The 16111-nt window shown below is 39.6% G+C and overlaps 1 long non-coding RNA gene across 1 annotated transcript; it reads left to right on the forward strand.

The window, feature by feature from the left end:
* The first annotated feature begins 808 nt into the window (after positions 1-808).
* LOC119733925 lies at positions 809-15592 on the forward strand. Its single transcript, XR_005271990.1, has 2 exons — positions 809-872; positions 15553-15592. It is a non-coding gene; the product is annotated as an uncharacterized LOC119733925 (long non-coding RNA).
* Positions 15593-16111: the final 519 nt, after the last annotated feature.

The raw sequence follows: 16111 nt of genomic DNA on the forward strand, positions 1-16111 counted from the left end.
GCAACACGATGCTCGTGTATCTTTATGTGTTGGATTGTGTTTATTCGGGGTAAAGGAGGAAGCCACTGAATGAGGTCCGGTGCCAGGAATCACTAAAGCCGTACCGGACATTGTGAGATACATCGTATCTCCACGCTGCAGAACCACCACCGCGCTCCCAGACACCTGCTCATAGCGACTTGGATCATTGCTACGGCCAGAGACAACCGCGTCGCCGTTCTTCCGGAGATGAAACGTACAGGTAGCTGGAAGAGAATTTGCACACAGAAAACATGAACACGTAGGTGCCCGGCACACCACACGTGAACGTGCCGGTCTCGAGATCGAAGCTGGTACCCGGCAGAAGCGTCTCGGTCGCCTGGAAGGGCAAACGGGTGTCGTAACTCGTAGAGGTAAACGAGTTGCTCGTCCTCACCACGGTGAATGCTACCCGCTGGTTGGAGTCGTCTGGTGTCTCCCTGGCTCACCCTTTTGACCTTTGACACCAGTTTCTCCCATTGGCCTTACAACACCTGGGACTCCTCTTGGACCAATTTTTCCGGGCTGGCCTATGCCTTCGTCCCCTTGAGGCCCAGCTGCTCCACGCTCACCTAGGTCCAATCTGTCCAATATCACCCTTTTGACCTGGCTCGCCCTTTGACCCGGCTGACCTAGGGACCCAGGCAGACCTGGTATGCCGGGAATTGCAGCCGACCCCTGGCAGCACATCGGACACGCCTGAGACGCAGGACCATCACCGTCCGAGGCAACGGCCCAGTAACGGAAGCTCGGAGGTTGACGGAGTTACCCAGAAGGAGGGCGATTGAAAGAACGGTTGCCACGCAGATCTTCATTCTGTACAGAATAACAACGATTAAACTGAAACAAATCAGGTGAGATTTCAATAAATTAGTTTTTAAAAAGGAAGAGTAGAAAAAAATATTGAGGTTTGATAAAAGGAGAACTAGTCTAAAATCATGACAATCCGCCGTCAGATTTGAAGAAGAAAAAAAAACCAAAAAATGAGATTGGAGGAATCATTGTTCGAAGAATGTTTTCTTTTTTTATATAACAGTGGCGTATGAGGGGTCAAGGGGCTAACATTTATGAAAAGCCTAGTTCATAAAAACGGTTGTCATGGCAACCCACCCAATCGATTTTTTTTTATTTCGCCCGTTAGGAAAGGTCACCAAAATGCATTCCGATAGGGCGAAGCGTTCCGGAGCTGTTGTATTTTTTTTTTTGGGGGGGGGGACGGATTACATCTTGCCCCTTCCCCGGTCCTGATAGAATCATTAATTAAACCTCACCACACCCACCTCGATGGTTCGTTCTTGAAGATCAGGTCCAAGAAGAGATCACAAGGAATTCAGTGTAGGCTGAAAAAAACATACAAACGAAAACTGGTTAAGTTTACATTTAATACTATTTTATTATCAATTAAGATAAATAAGTGCGATTTTTTTTTCTCATTTGGATACATTGCCACCCCAAAACAGGAAAAATTGCTCACCAAGTTATTACGGTCAAGTAATTAAAATAATAAGTTTTCTCGGCCGAATTCGTCAAGAAAAACAATCTGTTCAATGTCGCATTGTTCAATTTCTCTCGAATTGACTGATTCTTGAAAGTAGCTTTCAATTTGTTTAAACGTTATTATTGAAACTTTTTTTCCAATCTATTTAAAGGCATGTATCTATTTTTGAGACAACATAGGAACTCGGTCAAAAGTTTGTTGGCATTCTAAGCTTTTGTTGCACTTGGCCAGGCAAATTTACTTTTAACTCCAGTTCTCTTTGTAGTTTAAAGCAGCAATGAAATCTTTCATTCAATATGAAATATTATTGGGTCTCCCGCCCAATTTCACACTTTGCTATAATTTAATAATAAAACATTTGCATTCAAAAGTAACATAGTTCAATGATATTTGGAAGTTGCATGAGCAAGGTATTGTTATTATAGTGATACACAGAGTATAAAATGACATGGCTTTTGACAAGTTTGGATTAAGAATCTACAGCTATTTCAAAGATTGGAATGCCTGGGAAGGGAATATGAAAAAAGCAGAACAGAACTGTATCAATGTAAAGTGTCAAAGTGATAGAAGGAAATACATTTAGAACACTCGCCGATAAAATACTATGTCAAAATACAGATTTTTATGTAAGGACAATTGTGACCAGTTGTTAATTGTTGTAATCACCCTGTGGAAATAAAAAAAAATCGTATAGGCCTAGGCCCTATTTTTTTTTTTTAGCAATACGATTGGCGAATTGCGAATTGCAAATTAAATGGACCCTTATTCCATTGCACTTTGGTGAAAATGAATACTTCCTCTTACAGATTCGCCTATACTCGGTGCAAGATCGAAAACCAACAAAAGAAATGGATTTTCTTTTGCACGACAAAGTTGCCTACACGCTTTGGTGGGTGTAAATATTTAAAAAAATATCAAATGCGTTAACTGCGACCTTTTTCAATGTAATGAACAGTCCCTCTTATTGGACGAATACGTTGCGAAATTGGACGGAAAACCTATATGTTATGATTCCCGAAGTTGATAAACAATCACAAACGAATTACAACGTGATCAACGATCAAGAAAAAATTAGGACAACGGTTGCGACACAATTCCGATTAAAAATAAATAAAAGAAGACAAATTCCAAAGAATCTGATTACACAGCAACTAAATATTGGTGTGATCAATATTTGTTTCATCTTAGTTCTCTTTTTTTGCCAACTGATGGTACCTGCAAAAAAAAATGTGAAGGAAATTTCAGCGTGTTTCCGCTAATAGTCGAGGCACCCTGATGAGTTTAACGAGGAATTTGCAAAGACTGCAGGCCAAAATGTCTGGCACAGTTCTACGGTGGGTGTTATAGGGAGGGAATATCAGTCGAGCGATGTTTTCTGTTAAAATTTTGACCAAAAGGTGTATAAATATCGAGAAAAAATACAGTCTCCACCAAAATCACTGCTCTGTTCTGATGATTGAGTGAGGAAATGTCAAATAACAGACACTCACCTCGATGTAACGTTCTTGAATTCTATCACGAAGGGAATCCTCAACACTCAGCAGATTGCAAGCTGGAAATAATACCAACGAAAATGAGTAATTGAAAATCCGCTGGGAGATATCTTGGGGGCTGTTGGGGGAGGCATAGCTGAATTTCACAAGTAAAACACCCTCAGATCAAAATCTCTGTCGGGCGAAATGTGATCTGGATTGATTATAGCGGAATGCGTCCTGCATGCAACGGCCCTGAACAGACCCACGCACGAGCAACAATATTCATGTCTTCTTTGAAGGATTTAATATTTTCGAATCAAACGCAGTAACTACCAAATGCCCAGATTTTCTGAGAGAAATCTGTATGCAAAAAGAATTTAAGGCCACGTAGGATCATTTGCAATTGCCCGGAAAAGTACATTAATGACAGAAACCTTGCAATGCTGAGAGTGGAAGATAAGACTGGTATCAAATACCCGATGAAAGTATTTCGCCTGATATATCGGTTGAAAACTTTGCAGGTGTTTTTAAACTTAAAAAAATAGTTAAGGTGTTATAAAGCACGGAATCAAGTAACGAGATCCAACAAAATAGTGCATACGTTTTCTCTGCTTTTTTCTCAATGATAGTATCCACTGAGCTGAAACTTAAGTTTTTAAGCCATTTTGTTGCTTCGCACGAAAAAAAAAGATTCAAAAGCAAATAATCCTATGTTTCTTTTTAAATTGCTTGCATTTGAAATTGTAGGAATCACAATGAACATACATTTTCTGCATTATCAAGGACAATCGATCTCATACCAAGGAAGTAGTGGCGGTTCCGGATCAGGTGGGCACCGCAGTCAAGGTACGGTCGTTACAAAAAAATTATGTTCCGGATTGGAAATCAGCGCACCGGTTGACTACTAGCATCATCCCCCATTTGTTTGTTAACCGAATAATGTCCCATAATTGTGTTCATGATTATCTGTGTACCAACTGACCAAAAACACTTTCAAAGTATTCAGCAAATACCACTATCGCCATTTCAAGAAAATATTCAACGGAATCTAAGTGGCATGCTGAGTGGAACCCTGCATGCAAAACAGAGCTTGTGCTTCATATTTTAAGACGAACAACGGACAAGGCGGATCCGGAGGGGAACATCACCCCCCCCCCAAAAAAAAAATCTTGATTTTTTAAGTGACCGTCAATAAAGGCACTGGGTACACTACCATCTTTTCGAAACAAAAAATGGTTTAAAGTGGTCAGGAATTTCCTCAGATCGCCACAGAGAATTAGAATTACAACCAATTCGGGGCCCATGATGAAGCGGGCCCTGAACCCACGCCTTAATTTTTGGACCCACTTTCCGGGGACCAATTATTTTTTTTTTGGGGGGGGGGGGCTACCCCCCAAAAAATGATTATCTGTGTACCAACTGACCAAACACTTTCAAAGTATTCAGCAAATACCATTATCGCCATTTCAAGAAAATATTCAACGGAATCTAAGTCCCCAATTTTTTTTTTTGGGGGGGGGCTACCCCCCCCCAAAAAAAATTGTGTTCTGGATCCGCCCTTGACAGGGAACAGAAGGGACGAATAATGTGCACAGACATCAACGCTGTACATGATTGCTACAAATGAATCCAACTAGATAAAGCAATTTGAACTTGAATAAAATGTGTGCATAATCACGATCCGGTCCGTTTGTATTGCGCCCTATATTCAGTTACACGTTCACCCTGCAGTGATTGAATGTTTGATGATCAAACCGGAATGGCGCACTGTGAACTCTAGCGAAATGACACAGTTTAATAACAAAAATTCAAAAAGGTACTGAGAATACATGTATCCACCTTACTGATAACACAAGTTATCATAAGACAGGCATGTTTGAGTTGTCCGGATTTCCTGAGGAACGTTCTTCCGTGACCAACTTCCCACAACTCTTCATCCTGAATTAGTTTGAGTGATTGCCGGAATACAATGTGAGTACATCGCATCAGGATTTCATGTTTAAAAAATAAAATGATAAATTAAACAGGGAAAAAACGAGGCAGAAAATAAGGGGGTGGTTGATCATACCTATATACTGTTTAGGTTAAAGAGTCGAATTTCGCAAGATTGTTTTCTTTAAACCAAAATGTTAATTCAGTAATTTTTTACCTGAACTATTACAAGTGCGTGAATTATTTTGAATAAGTGCAAATCCCGATCAATTTCAACTATTCTGAATCACAGCAGGGAACTTGATGTAATGAGCTCTTAAAAAAAATGCTCCCAAAATTTGATTCAAAACCAGTCGAGTCTGAACAGCTTTGTTTTTGACACTGAATTATTTCGTGTTTGTATAGTGTTATATCAGACAATATATATCGTCTTAAAAAAACTGAAGACGTTTTCGAAATAGTGTGCCGGTAGGCAGACTATTAACGTGTGTTAGCAACGAAATTCAGTGACAAGAACCAAAAAATAATCCCTTTAATTTATCTGTTTTGGTCAAATGTATAGCATCAACTAAGCTAAAAGTTCAAAAGTTAGTGTGCTGCATCATACTTAAGATTGTGAGCAATTGATCATATGTTCCTCTAACTGGTTCAAGGGTGCTTGAACTTGTAGTTATAGAAATCACAATGAGCATACAGTTTCTGCATTTTGTGGGGAAATCGATCTCATACCATTGAAGTGGAGGCACAAACATTACAGCTGGACTACGCAGTCAAGTTACAGTCGTTACATAAAGATTTATTTTCCGGATAGGAAATCAGCGCACCGGTTTGGCTCTGGTAAGCCACCATCTGTTTGTCAACTGAAACGTGTCTCACAAAATATTTCAGATTTGTAAAAATCTGTACGAATCACCAAAAACTTTCGAATAATAAGCCAAAAATCAATATGGCTGTTTGTCCAAATATCCAACAGAATCTCAGCGGCATGCTGAGTGGAACCCTACATGCAATACATGAGTGAATTCATCGAGAGCTTTTGCTTCAATCTTTTCAGGCGAACAGAAAGCCTGAGTAATTTGTTCAAACATCAACTCTATAGATGATTTCTACAAATTCATCCAGTGAAATAAAGCAATTTGAACTTGTATAAAACTGTGTGCATCATCACGATCCGGTCCGTTTGTATTTGCGCCCTCTATATTCATGACTCGTTCATCCTGCTGAATGTAACTTGATGGAAAGCGCACTGTGAAACTCTAGCGAAATGACAAAGTTGAAAGGGTACTGCTTGAGCAATAACACACAATAAGACAGGAATGTTTTTGATGTCCGGATTTCCTGATAAACGTTCTTCCGTGACCAACTTCCCCATAACTGTTGATCCTGAATTAGTTTCAGTGATTGCCGGGAAACAATGTGAGTACATTGCACCAGAGTTTCCGTGTTTTAAAATTAAATTGATGACATTAAAATGGCAAAATGAGGAAGAAAATAAGGGGTGGTTGGTCATACTGATTTTATGGTGAGGTTATTTATAAAGAATGGAGCTTTCGCAATATGTCTTCTGTAAACCAAAGAAAGACATTTTTTAAAGTATTAAAAGTGCGTGAATTTGTTTAAGCATTAATCACAATCAGTTGAAACTAACCTGAAATCAGCAGGGAACTTGATGTTTAAACTCTTCTAAAAACTGCAATCAGATATGACTAGAAAAAGTCCTACCAGACAGCCTTTGTTTTGACAATACAACTTTCCGTGAATGTACAGTGTGCTATCCATTATAGTGACAAGATTGCAACTTTATCAAAAACTAAACCAGTCAGTATGTGAACAATAATTTAGTTTAAGCGTGCGAAATGAAAATAGAGGCGGAATAATGTCAGACAGGAATTCCTCATTCCGAACAAAAAACCTGATATATTGGGGTGATCGGGTACTACCCGATTATTGTTTGGAAATGTTAGGAGATTTCTTTTTTCTTTCTTTCTCTTGTTTTTTTTTTTCTGACAATAACTATCTGCGACTTTTCTTCTGAACAGTACAGACTTCAAATCTTTAACAAAACATCAACGCTGACTCCGAGCTGTACTTTTTTATACTCTGACGTCATGATGACGTCATCGGGTTTCTTATTACAAGCGATTTCACTGCAAACCTCATAAACAAAATGAACAATAATGTTCACACTTTGAAATCTGATTGACTATACCTTGATAAACATTTTTGATATTCGAAGGTAAAGTCGTCTGACCTTTCCTTCCGGGGTTACTGGTAGGTCAAATTTAGGTGAATTTAAAATGCAAAAAGAAGCCACAGAAGGATGAATCCTGATATGAGCATGAACCTTAGTGTGAAGATGTGGATAGTTTAGTGACGTCGTCATGACGTCATCATACATCAAATTACAAGCATTTCAGGTCAAAATTTGACAAAATAGTTTGACAGGCGCGGATCCAGAGGGTGGGGAGGGGCCGCCGACCCCCCCCCCCCCAGCCCCCGCTGTGAACATGCACACAAAATATTACCCGTTCGCCTGTCACAACAATCTGACATGTTTTTTTTAGGATTTTAGGAGCCTGACCCTCCCCTAACCCTAACCCTATTAACCCAACCCCCTGCAAGGGGGAGGGTCAGGCTCCCTCAAAGATATTTGAGCAATATCTGTTGTCCTAATAAACCTGAGTGTTCATTGTTTTGTGAAGTGGCAGATGTGCCTGGGCGATTGGCTACAGGACTACAGGGTCATCATCTTGGATGGAATTTTATCCCAAAAGGTCATCGGATTATACCGCAAAAATTGAACAGACAATGAAAGATGATGAAATAAGCTGTAATTTGATGGGTGTCCTCAAACACCTTGGAGAGTTGTGAGTATTTGTCCTGATCTTTACAAGTGGGGGTATTTATCACTGAGGTCCATGGCAGTTTATTTGCTGGTCTGCAGCCATAGATATTTTTGAATTACCATAAACGTCTTTGTGACGATTCAGCATTGTGACGTCATCGAACGAAGTTAGTATAATAGGGAGAATTTGAAACTGAATCGCATGTTGATTCAAAGACCACAAAACAAATAGGCTACGGTTCAAAAAGGTGTGTTCCAGGCGCAGTTCTATAAGATTTTTTTAGAAGGGATTATTGAATGAAACCATCATGGTTAGGAGGATATTTTTTTGTAGGGATAATTGAGAAGACTAACCATCATGGCGAGGAGGATATTGTTTTAGAAGGGATAATTGAGGAGACAAACCATCATGGCCAGGAGGATTTTTAGAGGGGATTATTAAAATAAAAACAATCATTGCTTGGAGGATATTTTTGTAGAAGAGATTATTGAACACACAATCGATCTCGGCTTAGAAAATATTGTTTTGAGAAGAGATAATTTAGGAGACTTATCATCACGGCTAGGAGGATATTTTTTAGAAGGGATTATTGAAATAAAAACCATCATGGTTAGAGGATATTTTTTAGACGAGATTATTGTACAGACAAACCATCAAGGCTGGGAAGATATTTTTAGAAGGGATAACTGAGGAGACAAACCATCATGGCTAGGAGGATTTTTTAGAAGAGATTATTGAACACACAATCCATCACGCGGCTTGGAAGATTTTTTTTTGAGAAGGGATAATTGAGGAGACTACTCATCATGGCTAGGAGCATATTTTTATTTAGAAGGGCTTATTGAAATAAAAAACCATCACGGCTAGGAGGATATTTTTCAGACGAGATTATTGAACAATATAAACCATCACATGCTTGGAAATTAATTGTTAGATGTGATAATTGAGGAGACTAACCATAATTGCTTGGAGGATAATTTCTAGAAGGGATAATGCGGAGACTCACACTCATGACAAGGAGTTATCTTTTTAGAAGGGCTTGTTGAACATTATTATTAAGGGAATAAATGTGTGCTTCGGAGGTTTTATCACTCTGTTTAATACCACTTAGAGTCTGGGTGCTGATAATTACCCGAGCCGGAGGCGAGGTAATTATCAGCACCCAAACTCTAAGTGGTCTTAAACAGAGTAATAAATACCGACGGAGCACATATTTATTCCCATTCATAAATACCTTTTCGGTAAGAAAAAATCATAGAATTCGTTCAAAACATCCGATTTTGTTCAACAAATTCACTTTATGCTTTTTGAAACATCCCTCTTGCAAAATAATGGAGTGTTCAGCTGGCGCTAAGATGTAAACAACCCTTTTATGGAGATTGACGCGCGCGTATCATGTTCTGCGCGATGTCGCGCAGAACGCATCTGGCGCGTTGCGTTTTGAATTTAGAACTTTAAATTCTGACTCCCTGGTAGTGTTGCGCATGCCTACGTGAGGATAGTGAACGTTCAACCAATGAAACGATAAGAGGCACTGGATTTTTAGGAGTCCACATTTTATTGTGACACTGGAAAAAGTGTTTAAGACCAGCTAGCCATGGCTGCTCCGAATCAACTGCCTAGAGCTAGGTCTAGGTCTGTGCCCTTTGAAAATACGCGGAGACGCGCTGACAATAGACGTAGCCGTAGCTCTGGAAGCCCGTTTCGGACACGGCCCATGTCTTTATCATCCGTTTAAGACCGGCCACGTGACGGGCTCTCGACCAATAGGAATGCGTAAAATGTCTTAGGTATTTATGAATATTGATTATATGAACAGACAAACCATCATGGCTTGGATGTTATCTTTTAGATGTGATAATTGAGGAGAATAATCACACGGCAAGGAGTTTTTTTTAAAGGATAATTAAAAACACTAATCATCATGACTTGGATGATATTTTTAGGGGATAAATTGAGAAGACTAATCACCACGGCTAGGAGGATATTTTAGAAGAGAAAATTGAGGAGACTAAACATCATGGCTAGGAGGATCTTTTGGAAGGGTTATTGAAATAAAAACCATTATGGCTTGGAGGATATTGTTTTAGAAGGGATAATTGAGGAGACTAACCATCATGGCTTGGAGCATATTTGTTAAGAAGGGATAATTGAGGAAACTAACTATTATGATGGGAGGATTTTTTTTTAGAAGAATTATTGAACGCACAAACCATCACGGCTTGGAAGCTATTTTTTTTTTTTTAGAATTGATAATAAGTTAGGATAGTAATCATCATGGCTTGGAGGAATTCTTTTTAGACGAGATATTGAACAGACAAAGCATCACGGCTTGGAAGATATTTTTTTAGATGAGATCATTGAGGAGACTAACCATCATGGCTTGGAGGATATTTGTTTAGAAGGGATAATTGAGAAGACTAACCATCATGGCCAGGATTATTTTATTCGTAGAGGTAATTGAATGACGTTTTCTGGTTTCTAATTTTGACCAAAAAGATTCAATGCATAGAAAAAAAGGAACAGTCTCCTACCAAATCACTGCTCTATTCTGATGCTTGAATGAAGACAATTTTAACATACACTCACCTAAGCACAGTTCTTGAATTCTCTCGCAGAAGCACTCTTCAACACTTGAGCGGATTGCTGGCTGAAAAAAATACCAACAAAAATATGAGTCATTAAAAATCCTCTAGGAGATAACTTGGAGTCTGGTGGGGAGGCATAGCTGAATTCCACAAGTACAATACGGCCAAAAAAATGTCTGTACAGTGAAAATGTAATTTGGGTTGACTATTTATCTCAAATGCGTTCTCCAAAAATCAAATCTATCCATGAATCTACAAAATGCATCCAGCTATTGAACTTGTATAAAACTGTGTGCATCATCATGATCCAGTGCGTTTGTATTTGCGCCCTCTAGTCTATTCTGACCAGTGACACTTATCCTGCAATGCTTAAAAGTAACTTGATGAAACCGGAATGGCGCACTGTGAACTATAGCAAAATGCCAGTTGAACAACAGAGTTCAAAGGCACTGAGAATATCCACAAATAATAACACATATAAGACCGGCATTTTGAGATGTCCGGATACCTGTATACGTTCTTCCGTGACCAACTTCCGATAACTTTTCATTCTGATTGAGTTTGAGTGATATCCGGAAATAATATGAGTACATTGCACTAGGATTTCATGTTTGGAAATTTAAACGATAAAGTCAATAGGAAAAAAAGGAGGCAAAAAAAAAGAGTGTGTGCTTGATCATGCCAAAAATATTGGCCAGGTATAAAGAGTCCAGGTTTTGAGAGACTTTTTTGGAAACCGAAAATGTGAAACACCGATTTGTAGTTCCTCTGAAATATTATTTTGAATGATCAATACATCTTTACTGTTCTGAATCACAGCAGGGAACTTGATGTTTTATACTTGCGAAAACTGCGGTCAGAAAAACAGTCCAACCTAACAGTCGAACCTAAATAAAAAAAGCCCATAAATGTGACTTCGTAGTGTATTATCCATATCGACAAGAATCCAAATGATTTTTGTTCAAGAAGTAAAGAAACCAGTAAGTATTTGGACAATTTGTTTTTGAGAGTGCACAATGGAAGTAGTAGCGGAATATTGCCAGACAGGAATTCCTCATTTTATTGCCTTGAAATTTGAACTCGCAAAACCGTGGTCTGCATCCGCACCAACTGTTTACAATAAGAGCTGAAATAAAATAGCTCGATAATTTACAAAAGTGTTTGAAATTAACTCTTTCAGACGGGCTTAGTGAATGTTATGCACAAACAAAGTCCGTCTGAACAAGTTAATTTCAAACACATTTGTAAATTATCGCAATACTTTATCAACTCCAAAGTGGTCGTTGGGAAAAGGCACAACTTCTGGATCGGAATTAGCGCGCTGGTTTTGCTGTTAGCAGACGTGTATCAGAGTCATAGTGAAATGAAAAAGAACAATTTGTTCATAAAAATCTTGGGTTTTTTTTCAGTCCTCAAGCTACCACATTTTCACAAGCACACAAAGACGGGAAAATATCAAGCCTACCACCGCGCTCGCTGTTTGGAGAATCATTGAATCAGCAACATTCAACAAAATCTGAATCCCGCATTGATTCAAACACATTGTGCAAAAACAACAAATTTCTTCAGAGGAAAAATGATTGTTTCAAACACTCACCGAGCAAAATCTTGTTCTTGCAGTCAGTTCTCTCTCTGGTTGTCGTCCGAAGGTGACCTGTGGTTGATTGTGAAGGGTGGACGGCCCCACATGTCTTAAATAGTGCCATCGATTTCCTGAGCAGTGACTAAAAACTCGGACCTGGATTGTGATTGCATGGCTCCTGTGCGCTGTCAATCACACATCACCGACTCGCTTCATATTAATGATATGAAAGCAATGTTAATGTCGTTGAGGCTATATAGTCACATAAAAAACTAGTCACCGAGATTGAAATGGCCGCTTCTTATTGGTGGATATTGTATGGATGTCGGTGACACATCCAAATATGAATTATGATTGACACACACAATCTGTCAGTCACAGACCACTCACTTGTGGTCACCGACTTGTCGTCACAAACTTGTCACCGACAAACTGTGATTGGTGGATAGACAAGTGACGTATACACGGCCGTGATTCATTCAATGTACAGTTGGCGCTTCAGTCTATAAATTGTGTGGATATATTCGGGATTATGAGGAATTAAATCGTACTCAAGCCAGCGGAGAAACTTGGGTTTAACTTGGGGTAGGGCACCTGAGGTGGTTGTTTTTTTTCAAAGGCTGCACTAAATGCAAAATAAAACGTATTATTTACAGTTACAGTGAATGTTTTAATTCAGGTTTTCAAAATGGGGCGGGGGAGGGCTGGGGCCGGCTTCCACAGGGGGTGGGGTAAATGCCCGTGTCCCGTAGTTTTGCCCTGAGGTAGGCTTTGCTCATTGATTGGGACTTTGAGGAAATAAAATACAGTTGAATAAACTTCCATGAACTTTACGCATCATATACGGCCCGTGTATAATCGTGGCCTTCTAAATGTGGAAAAGGTTTTTACACTTGAATATCTCCCAGTTCGAATAATCATTTCCAGAAATGTTAGATGTATGACCGGTGATGATGGACCTAAAAGCAAACGTTCACTACCTAAAGTAATGACACATTTCCATAAAGCATGAAGTGATTTAAACGAGAAAGGCTTGTATGGAACGACCAGACTTCCTACATTTGCTAGTTTGTGGCCTCCGCATAAAGCGCACGATTCACCCTGAACTAGCCCTGGTGATATCCGGACAAATCATACCAGAGTTTGCCATTCTGTATTGCGAACCACCTCGATTTATAATAATCTCTGAAGCAATGACGTAGCGACGATGGGGGTGGGGTGGGATAGTGAACGATCACAGCTCCCCCCCCCCTTCCCCCTCCCCTCCCCCATACCAGTGGGACCATACCATACAAGTAAATGACAAAGCCACTTGTCTGATTAGGGGCCTTACATGGCCTTGTTCCGAAGCCGGGCACGAAGCCTATATTTACAAAACGACCGAAAGTCATCGAGGGTCATGAGACATACCGGCGTTCTCAAACTCCGGCTTCGTTCCGTAAACGGTTCGGGCATGCGGCTGGCAATAGAGCTGGATCCGGTATTGGAATGAAGCTAGGATTGGGAAAAACCTCGCTTGTAGCTCACTCGACGTGTGTCAAGTCGCCGTTCAAACGCCTCGCTGTTTCGTCCCTCGGTTAACTGCCGGCGCTTGTCAGGATGACCTTGTGGAAAGGCTACAGTAGGCCTCTTGACCAGCAGAGGCAATCTCTTGTTCATATTTGCGGAGCCACCAACTTGGAAAGTTTGAAAAGCTGGGGTGGAGGGGGTTGGGCTTAGACGCTACCTGTCTATTGAGGGCACTGTTCAAAATGCATGTATACATACCGCGTACTATAGCTATAGTGGTAGATAGTGGTAATGACTTGAAATAAAAGACATTCTTATTAAAAATAACACTCAAAATATTTTTGATTTTATTTCTAGAAGATAACATGCTTTATACTTGGTGCACATAATCATGGTCTCAAGACGTATCTGCGTCGTTTTGGAATGCATTGCGTAACCAATGTGTCTATGTCGTTCAGAAAATTGCACAACGAACAATGTCCAGCTTCGTTTCAGGTAGATTGCGAATCAGAAATCGTTTGCTTTTCGTTTGATAAACTGCGCAAGAAAAGAAGGGGAAACAAAATAATTCCTTATCATATAAGGTTATATGTGGTTGATATTTAAAGGGAATATACATCATTTGCTTTTGCTGTAATTTTCAGAAATGGATGGAATTGGCTGGTCGGAAATATATAGCAAATATAGTTACACTGACTTTTTTGAGGTTTTGGGTTCGAAATGCTATAAAAAACCAAGAAAAACAATCATTTTCCTGTAGTCTGGTTCCCTGACTCCATTTTTAAGAAGTAACAGAGCAGTTTACATATATTGGGGAATTGTAAGATCAGGGAACCAGTCTAGCTGGCTTGTACCCGTTCATAGGTGTGTAATCGATTGCAAACAAGTGCGATGGTCACTGGGGCCAGTATTTGAAAAAAAGCAGTTTTTTTCCAACGCTGATCGGCCGATTAGCGTTGGAAATTGATACAAAATACCACTTTTCTTGAAAATGACAGTATACCAGGTGCCATGATTTTACAGGATGCTTTACACTGTCATTCACTAACAGTCCAGCAAGGTATTTCAAATGATTGGTAGTTTATATTTTGATATTTGCAAATGTTGTATTTTCCCTTTTAAAAAACAAAATGGGTCGATTGAATGTTGATCGAAGCTTCTCCTACTTTCCAAGGATGTTTGCATAATTGTTTGGAGAAAATTTTTGTTGTTTGCCAAATTGAATTAAAAATATGAGGCTAAGGCCAAAAAAAAAAGTCTCCGGTTTTGGTATGCGCGCGTCGCCGTAGCCATGCGCGTCGGCAAATGAAAAAAAATTTTTTTTTATGAAACATGATGTCTCAAACCGCCAAACTCACTGGTTTGACTTGAATCCTGCTGCTGCACAATTTTAACGTGTTTTTAGATTGGGTTATGGTCGAGAATAAGCTTTATGTGGCCTTCTGGACTCCATATATTGCATAAGTTTACTCGGGCACCATTTGCAGTCATCAGCCGCATTTGAACCAAAAAAATCAGGTAAAAAAAAAAAAAAAAAGCCGCGCCGCCGCACCACTTTTTGGCAAGCTCCATACCAGAAACCGGAGACTTTTTTTTGGCCTAACCTCTTTGTATTTTTTTATTGAGGAAAAAACAAAAAATCTAAATTGCCTCAAAGTTGTTGGAAAACTTGCAAAGGGATCCGGAATACATTCTAAGTTAATGCAACAGATATTTCTTCAGTTATCTTGTGGAAACCGAGTGTGAAAGTTGACTCAAAATTGCCCGTTATTTTTTGCGTTAAACACATCTACATTTTGTGGATGGAAATTTTTGTCCTGGACGAAAAGATAATCTTGATCAAAATCTGTAGCAAAATCGCTACATGAGCGGAAAAAAAATTCAGTGTGTGTGGAAGCATTGAGCGTCTGGCGTACTACAGAGCTTGCGATAGTACTGTACGGCCAGACGCAGTCGGGCTAGACTTTGACTTCAGTTTGCATGGACAGTCCCTAATTTTCGGGCTAGGTTCAACTAAGAAAACACGCCCAGCAAATAGCAACTCACTGTGGCTTTATTTATGTAATACAAGTGCCTTCTGTCTGTATCCTGTGGTTTTTAATAGAAATTGATGACGTGCATGCCATGAGCAGCCAGTGATGCAAGACACAGAGTCAGAGGAATGCAGCATATGATGCAATTGATGGCAGTACAGATAGCAGGTTGATCTCCAATGGGCAGCAGACATGGAAAGAATGTTGCAACCTGGACGCCACTTCAGCGGTACAAAAGTCTATGGTGAGTCAAGAAAATTGAAGTATTCCTAACATTGAAATTGGGAAGTTGCTTCTTAGTCCTAGATTCATGTCTTATCATCATTTTTGCAATGACTGTCCTCATTGAGATGATATATGAAGAAAACGGCAGTGTCAGGTCGCAAAATTGTTTTCGCAGGTTTATGCTTGTCCGAAAATTTGGGACTCTCATCAATACTGTGTTTTGCATGTTCAGAGCACTCCCATGCCAGGTCCCAGTAGTTGGGTTATTATAGGACTGCAAAGTTATGTTGCGACACAGATTTTATATTTCGGTTCCAAAAAGTTGATCAAATGAGTGGGTGCGTCCGGGCTTTCAGGAAGCTTTTGAGGAAAAAAATAGGTACGCTGTCTTGAATGGGATTTGAA

The sequence above is a fragment of the Patiria miniata genome, unplaced genomic scaffold (genome assembly GCF_015706575.1).
Source record: "Patiria miniata isolate m_02_andy unplaced genomic scaffold, ASM1570657v1 HiC_scaffold_10, whole genome shotgun sequence".
NCBI classification, from domain to species: Eukaryota; Metazoa; Echinodermata; class Asteroidea; order Valvatida; family Asterinidae; genus Patiria; species Patiria miniata.